The sequence below is a fragment of the Camellia sinensis genome, chromosome 14 (assembly GCF_055761805.1).
Source record: "Camellia sinensis isolate YWXY chromosome 14, ASM5576180v1, whole genome shotgun sequence".
NCBI lineage: Eukaryota > Viridiplantae > Streptophyta > Magnoliopsida > Ericales > Theaceae > Camellia > Camellia sinensis.
The window spans coordinates 15,718,717-15,728,690 of NC_138974.1; the positions used below are offsets into that span (position 1 = coordinate 15,718,717).

The 9,974-nt window shown below is 35.9% G+C and overlaps 1 long non-coding RNA gene across 1 annotated transcript; it reads right to left on the minus strand.

Annotated features, from left to right (window-relative positions):
* Window positions 1-1,287: 1,287 nt before the first annotated feature.
* LOC145807554 (uncharacterized) lies at window positions 1,288-7,889 on the minus strand. Its single transcript, XR_014350767.1, has 3 exons — window positions 7,724-7,889; window positions 1,695-1,747; window positions 1,288-1,591 (listed from the first exon to the last, which is right to left on the minus strand). It is a non-coding gene; the product is annotated as an uncharacterized LOC145807554 (long non-coding RNA).
* Between the last annotated feature and the right edge of the window lie 2,085 nt (window positions 7,890-9,974).

The window sequence follows — 9,974 nt, forward strand, 5'->3', positions numbered from 1 at the left end:
AACCCTAATTGCACTATTTTATTCTCTTTACATTGTGTTTGGATTATAAATTTAAATACAAATTTAGAAAGAGAAAGAAATGAAAAAAAAATAGTTTATATGTAATTCATATTTTTGCCTCACCATTTATTTTTCTCTCTTCGAAATATTTATGAGGAATTTCATAATAAAAATTTTGAAATTGTATTTTTCTGTCTCTCAAACTTTTTTTTTTTTTTTTTGATAACTCAAGATATCTGGATCAGTTAGCACGCACCTTGACTAATTCTTGAGTAACTAATCCCACCATCTACAAACTGAGACTAATGTAAGGATTAATAGTACCTAAGAGATTTTGAACTTGAGATTAAAAGAGGAGTAAACTCGTTAAGTCTTAAACTTTTTTTGTCATCAGATATGCAAATCACTTTCAGTGTGTAAGTAGTAATTAAAAAGTAGGTAAAATTTGTAGTCCCTACCTCTCTACTTTTTATGAAAGATGTGAGCCATAAGTCAATAAATTGCTTTTTTTTTAATATCTAAACAAGCTTTTTTTAAAAAAAAAAAAATTAAAGTTAAAAAATTAATGTATTTGAAAAGATATTAAAAAAATTATTTTTTTTAATGAAAAAATTTTAGTTATTTTTTGGATTTTTTAACTAATCACAATTTTTTTTTCTCCCCCCCAACTACAAAAAAATTGACTTTTTGCGACGGTAAAATACCGTCGCTAATACTCCTCATGCCGTCGCTAATACTTTTTTGCGACGGCAAAATGAATTTTTGCGACGGCAAGAGGGGGGTCGCAACTGCAGGGGTTGCAAAAGAGTTTTTGCGACGGTAAGTGCCGTCGCTAATGTTTTACGACGACATTTTTTGTCTTTTTGCGACGGTACCATACAGTCGCTAATAACGTTTGAAATTTCTTGACTTTTTTGCGACGGCCCTATTTTACCGTCGCTAAAAATGTTATTTGAGACGGCAAAAAACACCATCGCCAATAGTCTTTTTTTAAAAAAAAAAAACACTGTTTTTTGCGACGGTGTGGTGTCGTCGCAAAAAGTATAAAAATATGAAATTTTCTATTTTTTGCGACAGTGTAATGCCGTCGCAAAAAATATTAAAAAATAATAAAATTTCTCTTTTAAATAATAAAATTTCTATTTTTTGCGACAGTATAATGTCGTCACAAAAAGTAAAACCTGTAACAAAATTAATAAAAATATTAAAATTTTCTATTTTTTCCGACGGTGGTGCCGCCTCTCTCTCTAAGAGCTGATTATTTACATTTCATTCACAAAAACATCATAACAGAAAATAAAAATAAAAATTGATCAAACCATCAAATTCAATATTTTACAAAGAACAATTAAACTGTACATGTTCATAAAAGCATATTTAAATTATAAAATTCACCCAAATCCTAAAAAAAATTAAAATAATAAAATAAAATCTAAAATTCACCAATCAACACATTGGATATTTAAATGCTCTTACAAAAATTAAAAAATTTCCAACAAGATCTCAATTTTGGGCCTATTTCAAAAATCAAGCTGCAAATTCCTTATTTCTAGAATCAGATCTTCCCCTCGGCAAAATTTATCCTTTTGACCTACAAATAAATAGATAACAGTTGCAAATTATAATCTTTTGGAGAAACCAACTATTTAAACACCAGTAATGAAGACAATGAAGACTGTGGAAAGAACACTTACGTTGTCATCAGGAACAACTGCATATCTCTCAATTGAAGAAACCAAAGCTTTCCCTGCTCACAAAAAATAATAATAATAATAATAATGGAATTCAATGTAGTCCAAAATAGTGTAATAAACTCTTATTGTAATATGCGTGGGGAATTTTTTCATGTCTGATGGGAGTGGGAAGGGTGGACTTAAAGGGTTCCTACCTGTCTTGGATTGTAGAATACACAAATTTATTTTGTAGGAACTCACATGCAGAGGGTCCATCTGTAGACACCCCATTTTTGACCGTCCTCAAGACTCGGACGTCACTGTTTGAACACACGGTGATTATCCATGATCGTGTTCGTTTGGAGTTTCCGGAAGTCTCGGTTCGTGCGCCTTGCTTCAGGATCCCCGAACTTGACCGTTTAGTGTCTGGTTTTGCACCGAACACTTGTGTTTTGCCTTGAAAGGGCAGGGAATGCCTTATGAGGCATCCCCACACACCACCGGCAGTGGCTGGAGGCCACCGGATGGTCTTTCTCTTCCATCGGCACTTTTGTTTGCCGGTCGGCACACTTTATTGCCGGTCGGCATAATATGTTGCCGGTCGGCACTGTTTTTTGCCGAAATAGCATTTTTGGGCAGCCGACCACTGTTCATCCACTTTATGGAGATATTTTGTGCCAGCTGTGATAGCTGGCACCAACTCTTCCCCCCTCCATACACGTGTATGGAGGGATTTCCCTCTAGCCAAGCTTGTTGTATAAGCTTTGCAAGAGGGAGTTCTATAAGAAAGGGGCTTTCCTCTTGGTTCTAGGTTAGAAAGTTAGAAGCAAAAACCAGCCTTTAGAGATATAGATACATATTATCTCTATATCTCTCTCTCTCTCCCTTCTTGTGTGTGTTTCTTAGCTCAAAAGGTGGTTTTTACCTTACTTTTGCACCATTACACACACCATTACACCTTATTCCGAGATTGAGGGACTTGGGGGGTTGTTTCTTGAGTTTTTGGACTGGTTTTGATCAAAAGAGGAGGGCTAGACCATTTGTTCTTTAAGGGTTCTTCAAGGGTGAGCATCTTGCTTTTTATTCCCCAAACTTGCAATAGTTTTCTACCTATCTTGCTTGCTGTTTTAGCTCTTATGTATAACATGAAAAAGGCTCATATTTTCCTGCTCTAGCACTTTCATTAAGGTCACTTTGTGGTTTGAGTGCAAACTCACCCTTATAGGCCTTGTTTGATCCATTTTGTTGCTCCTTTCATAAGGTTTTGTTCACTTCAGTGTTTTGGTCTTTTGGCCACTGAAAATCAGTGTATTTTAGTGTCAAAAAAGGATGGTTTGAAGTCTTGCATAGGGGAGGGACACCCCTCTCCCTTCATGGTTTGTTTCCTTGTTTATTGAGCTCAAAAGGGTAGCATGTGTGCTTGATGATCCTTGGCCTCATTTCAGAATTTTTTTAGGCATTTTAGGTCATATGCAACCTCTGTTTTTGGCCGGATTTATGCCTCCTTGCATGCTTGTAATACTTGCTTTGTATTGCTCTACTTTGCTTAGAAGTGCATACCATGATTAGGCCATGATCCTTGTGTAAGTTGGCTTAGTTCCATGAAGTTTCTAGTGTTGTTTTTCCATGCTTAAGGTCTGTTGGTTATCCATTTAGTCATGTTTGACATGTGTGTTAAGGTTGCTTTGTATTTTGGCTTAAAGGCTTTGAGCATGTTGGCCTCTAGTATGTATGTTTGTGATTACCCTCATGATTTAACATCATCTAAGGACCACATTTTAGTCCAAGAATCATGCTTGTATGTGTGCATGCATGGCCTCTTTCATGCCTTGAGGGTGTGTCCTCTTATGCCTAGGAATGAGCCTTAGTGCATATGCTTCATGGGAGATACTTTAGCTGCCATATTAGGAGTTTTTGGGGTCCTATTTTGTATGCAAAAATTCTTTTTTTACTTGCTTTGATCATGCCATGAGAAGTCATGTTGGTGGGGGGAAGGTTGTCCCCTTTTGTGCCTTAACTTTGGGACCATAAGTTTGCTTGTTCACATGAGTTGATTGTCTATCATTTTGAGCATTTTTGGTGCTGTTTAGAGGAGAATAAAGGTCTGTGCCTTTATCACTTTTAGGCCTTCTTGCATGCTTGCTTCATGTTTGTTGCATGGTTATTCCATTAAGCCTTGTAGCATATCAATCCCATGGTCAAGTTGGTCCATGTTTGCATCATGTTTGTACCTTGTATGCTTGGCATCATACATTTTGTCATGTCGGTTGCATAATGCTTGTTGTGCTTTGTATCTTGGTGGCATAGTGCATTTGAGCCTTATGAGCATAACATGCATTGCATTTACTTGGTTTGGGGTGTCAAACCAAGTGTAGGAATCAAGGACCATTCATACTTCAAGTGATGTAATGTGTCTCGATTCCCGGTCATCGGGACCTTTGACTCCAACTTGATAAGGCCTCGGTTTTCATTTTGTTTGTTGCATACATCCTTACATTAAGTGGCAAATTTGATCCCTTGAGCCATCATGCACCATTGATGGCTCAAAGATCGAAGGTCATGCTTCTTTGAGTTCAAAATATGATAAGAAGTATGACCATGCTTACATGTTTCCAAAAACTCCATACCATGCACTATCTGTTCTCTGTTTGCTGTCAAATTGTCTTCTGCAGGAAGTTTCTGCCGACCGGCAGAATTTAGTGCCGACCGGCACTATCTGGAGTGCCGATAGATCCAATACAATGCCGATGGGAGTTGTGAAGTGCCGGTGGTAATTCTGTCCCGGCGGTGCTCTGCAGGATGCAAGGAACTTGCTCCAGTACTTTGGTAATTTTCAGAAAGACAAGGCAGTACAAACAGAGGCGACAGGAGTACAGTACGGTTTTTCCGGACGAGACGGATTCGAGCATGCATCATTCGCGCATCCCGAGGCAGAGGCTGCGGCCACCCATTTTCTTTTCTTCGCCACCTTTTCTTTTAAATTAAATTAGGAATTTTTGTAATAATTTTATTTGTTTATTATTTGGGACTGTAATATTCATTCGGACCCTCTGAGTGAGGGTAAACATGTAATAAGTGTGGGTGAGTGTGTGTATGTCTTCCAATCCTCATTTCTTTCTTCCCTTTTATTTACCTGCTTCTGATGGTAGACTAGGGCATTTTTGAAATTAGCATACCATATGATATGCATGCGTGCATTCATGCATTTGTTGACATGCACCGGGCTCGGTACATCATACTAACCGCATTCGTATTTTCAAATTTCAAAATTGAATACATGAATCAGTTGGTTGCATATCGTGTGCCATATTTAGGTTAACCGAGCCTAACTAAAATTTCATCTTGTATGTGTTGCATTAGGCAAAATAACATGAACTAGGACATGCACATTTGCTAACTAGTTTATTGTTTTGGCACGGAGTACAATGTAAGTGGTTATGCTTTAGCATCCAACATGTGTGTGAATGTTGCCATAATAAGTATGCTTGCCATGCGGCTAAGTGTTTACATGAGATAAATTGCTTGAATGCCTGTGGGTGGAGGTCAAATTGCTTCAATTGGGATAATGCATTAAGCTGTGAATTTTAAAGCCCACTAGATAGTGGCAAAACCATCTTTTCTAAAAGCCCTCTTGAGGGTGGCAAAACCTGCATTTTAGCCTACTTGCGAGTAGCAAACCATTTTCAAAACAAACATGAAATGTTTTGTTCCAATTTAGGCGACTTGGTCTATACTTGTTTGCTGCGCGCATAACGTAGTAATTCTAGGCTAATAATCGGAATAAGAACACATAAAGTTTTCAAATACGGATATCACGGTTAGTAGAGGCCGGTCTTCGGACCGGGCGAAAGGGGGTGCTCATAGCTGACCTTCCCCGATCGTACCCAAGCTCCCGAGCCGAGACAACTCCGGTGATGACGGACATGTGGCCTTCGGCACCGAGTCAGGGTTTCCTAAATTCTCCCATAAAAAAATATTTAGGTGGCGACTCTGTATCTGGCAAAGCAGTCCATGTTTGGCACTACTTTTTCAAAAATCTGTTTCTCAAAACGATTTGCCAGATTTGGACTCTTTGGTTCAGATTAAGAACCGTGACACAAATCGAGAGTCCGAACTGTAGCACGAGGCCCCACCGCGGGCGCGTCTACACCATCATAAAGAATTGTGAGAAGAATACTAATATGTGATTACAATTAACTCTATATATGGTAGTTAATCAGATGTAACGAAAAAAAATTTACGAAAAAATAAAAAAAACAGGATGTCCACTAAAAATTAAATTTTTTTTTATTTTTTGTATTTTTTGTGCAATAATTTATGATCTATGGTTGTTAGGAAAGATGAGAGGGAGACGATATAAATGCTTTAGAGCTCTAATATTGGAGTTCTAATAGCTCTAATGGAAAGTGGGTTCTACTCTGATATAATATTTTAGTCTTATTTTTTTTATCAATAATATTTGAGAGCTCTAATACAACTCTAATGATGTGGAGAGTACTCATGTGAAGGTGGGGCTCACACTCCTCTCTTTATTTCTCTCTACTCTCTTTTTTTCACCTCACTAGAGCTCCATTTAGAAATTGAAGTTTATTACACTATTTTGGACTACATTGAATTCATAAATGGATGCTTGAAAAATGACTTACATTAAATCATAATAAATTTAGGAAAAATTTCATTTAAGTGGATGCTTGAAAAAATATTTTTAAATTAATGATAAATTTTACAAAAATTATAATTATAAAGTTTTTCAAGATTTGGTAATTAATTTTTCAAAAATTCACTGATATGTGATTTTTCCATAAATTTATTTAAAAACTTAGAGGGAAATAAATTTATAGTCATTATACAAAAACAAAAATAAAATTTATTATACATATGTGTAAATTGCATATAATAATTAAGAATCGTGAAATGAAATTTTATGACAAATTTCTCATACTTAAAATGAACCAATTGAGTCCATTTTTTAGCTTATTCTATGAAAATATTCATTACAAAAATGAGTAAACTATAGAGAAAATGTTAAGTTATGAATTTAAAGTCTGACCAATTAACACCAAATTTTCATAGTTTCAGCTTAGCCAACTCAACTTGTTTTGAAATTGTTAACTTAATACAATATTCTGTCATCTATTATAAGGAAAAATTAAATTGACATATTAAGGCTAAATATTAATCTTCAAAAGCTTCATTTTGCAAGACGTAACTTAAAATGAAAATATTCTACTAAACAACTTAAATATCAAAATGCAATGCTTATGACAACTTTTAACGATTTTACCAAGAAAGATGATTAGAAAAATGTAATTGGCCCTCTAAATTTTTTATACATTGCTAATGTAATTTTTTTTCTTAAATAATATAAATGCATATAAATTAAAAAATTAGTTTGAGATAATTTTTTATAAAAATAATTTTAATAGTTCAATGCGAAAATTTTAGAAAATTTGAATGAATAAATACGAGTTGTAAAAAATAATTTGATTTTTCAACCATATGATGCATCTTATTTCAATCTTCAATAATTTATATAGTATATATACGTGTAGAATTATTTGTGTTACCTTATGGTGAGGATGCAGTTAAGATCAAGTTAGACCAATCTAATATTTGGGTAAACTCTTCTTAATCCAGCCAACTATAAAGCCAATCTTATGGTTCAAATTATAGGCCACTATTTTAATTTTTTAATTGTAAATAATTTTGTTCAAATGTTTCTATAATTTAAAATATATATATATATATATATATATCTTTATATAAAATAATTTAATCAGGATAGGCCATAGAGTGACTATTTTTGCTTACTTTCTAATTTGTACTTCAAAATCAAACTATTTTATTAGTCAATTATTAATTTATGAATAAAAACCTTGATCTAGAATTGATTTTTTTTCGGACCATTCATGTTCATACAAACATAATCTTCAAACCCAGTCTGACATCCATTCATGTTCATACAAACCCAGTCTGACATCCATCACCATTCATGTTCATACAAACATAATCTTCACTAAGGAGAGATCAAAAGAAGCAGGGTTACATACCTGAGAAGAGTTCAGATCATTCTTCTTGCACATAAAACTCAAAGCACGACCTGGATAAGCTCCGACCAGAGTTTCTCCAAGGCCTTTCACCACCTGTGCCGAAAAGAAGACAGACGCAAACATTATTTGCTCTGCTGATCACTCCAATAAATATTCAATAAAGAAAAAAAATTAGAATCAAACTTCATTGAATAGATCCTCTCTAAAACATGAAATCAATCAACCAAAATATTATCTAGAGCATACTATAATCAGGTCGAACAGATAAATTAAAGGAAGAAACTATCGGGCGCTGCTGAATTCAGACAATGAGGCTTGAGGAAGAGGAGGCCGACGCTGCTGCTGCTCCGATGCTGCTCCTCCGACGACACTGCTCCTCCTTCGTTGCTCCGACGCTACTCCTCCGCCGCTCGCCGTGGGGTAGGGATTGAGATTGGGGATTTGTGGGTTTGTGGGTTTGACATTGGGGATTTTGGGGGGGGGGAGGGGGGGTAGTGATTTTTGGGTTTGAGATTGGGAATTTGTGGGTTTGAGATTAGGGATTTGGGGGGGCGGGGTAGGGATTTTTGGGTTTGGGGTTTGAGATTGGAGATTTGGGGGGGGGGTGTGGGTTTGAGATTAGGGATTTGGGGGGGCGGGGTAGGGATTTTTGGGTTTGGGGTTTGAGATTGGAGATTTGGGTTGGGTTGGGTTAGGTTGGGTTGGGTTTGGGGGGGGCGGGAATGGAAAAAAAAGGGGCGGTAATAAAAGGTAATAAAAAATAAGAAAATATTATTTTTTAGTCACAAATGAAATTTAAATAATAAAATAATATCGTTAAATTTTTTTTTTTTTTGTGACGGGGTTATTGTCGTCAAAAAATTTTATTTTTTGTTAAAATATATATATTTTTGTAGTTAATGAATTTTTTTTAATTTTTTTTTTTTTTTAGTTACTAAGATTGAAAATTTATTTGTTTCATTTTTATTTTAATGAAAAAAATATTATTATTTTTTATTTGGTAGAAGTAGGGGTAATATTTTAATGAAAAATATTTTTCACTAAAACAAAAATTAATTTTCTGTAGTTAATGAAAAATATTTTTCTGTGGCCTATTGTTTTGGGTTACTAAAAATCACGATCTAATTTTTTATGGTAGAGGAAATTGAGCGGCAATAGTGGTGGTGGTGATGGTGATAGCGAAAGAGATTAGTGGTGAAGTTGTGGTAGTGGTAGTGTAAATGGAGTGGCAGGGGTGAAGAAGAGGGAATGGTAGTAGTAGTGGCAGTAGTAGTAGTGGTAGTAGTGGAGTGGTGGCGATGGTAGTAGTAATGGTGATGTGGCGACAGTGGAAGTAGTGGTGGAATGGTGTTTGCAATAGTGGTAAAGGTGGTAGAAGAGATGGGTGGTGAGAGAAAGAAATGAGTGAGAGACAGATAGAAGAGAGAAAGGAGAGAGATAGAGTGATGAGCGAGTGAGAGACAAAGTGGTCGCTAAAAGTGCATTTTCTTGTAGTGGATCGATAAATCGAAAGGGAGCTCAGTAAATAGAGAAGACGAGAGTGAGAAAGTGAGCAACGCAAACACAGTAGGAGAGAGAGAGAGAGATAGATAGAGAGTGAGAGACAGAAAATAGACATAGAGAGAAGAGAGATGGACGAGAGAGATAGAGAGAGATAGAGAAAAGAGAGATGAGCGAGAGAGATAGAAAAAGATGAGAGATGAGAGAGATAGAGAGAAGAGAGATGAGCGAGAGAGATAAAGAGAAGAGAGATGAGCAAAAGAGATAGAGAGAGAAAATAAATGAGAAAAGAGATGAGAGAAGAGATAGATGAATGGGAGATACACAGAGAGAAAGACAGATAGACAGACAGACAGAGAGAGAAGAGTAATGAGTAAGAGAGAGAAAGAGTGATGAGTGAGAGAGAGATAGACAGAAAAAGAGATAGAGAGAGAAAAAGAGAGAGAGAGAGAGAGATAGAGGGAAAGATAGAAAAAGAGAGAGAAACAAGAGATGAACGAAAGATAGACAAAAAGAGAAAGAAATAGAGCGAAAAGAGATGAGCAAGAGAGAGACAAAGAGATAAGAGAAATGGGCGAGAGAGATAGAAAGATAAGAGAGAGAGAGAGAAAAGAAATGAGAGAGATAGAGAGAAGAGAGATGAGCGAGAGAGACAGAGAGAGAAAACAGATGAGGGAGATAGAGAGAAGAGAGATAGGCGAGAGACACGGAGAGAAAATGAGAGAGAGAAACAGACAGACAGAGAGAGAAG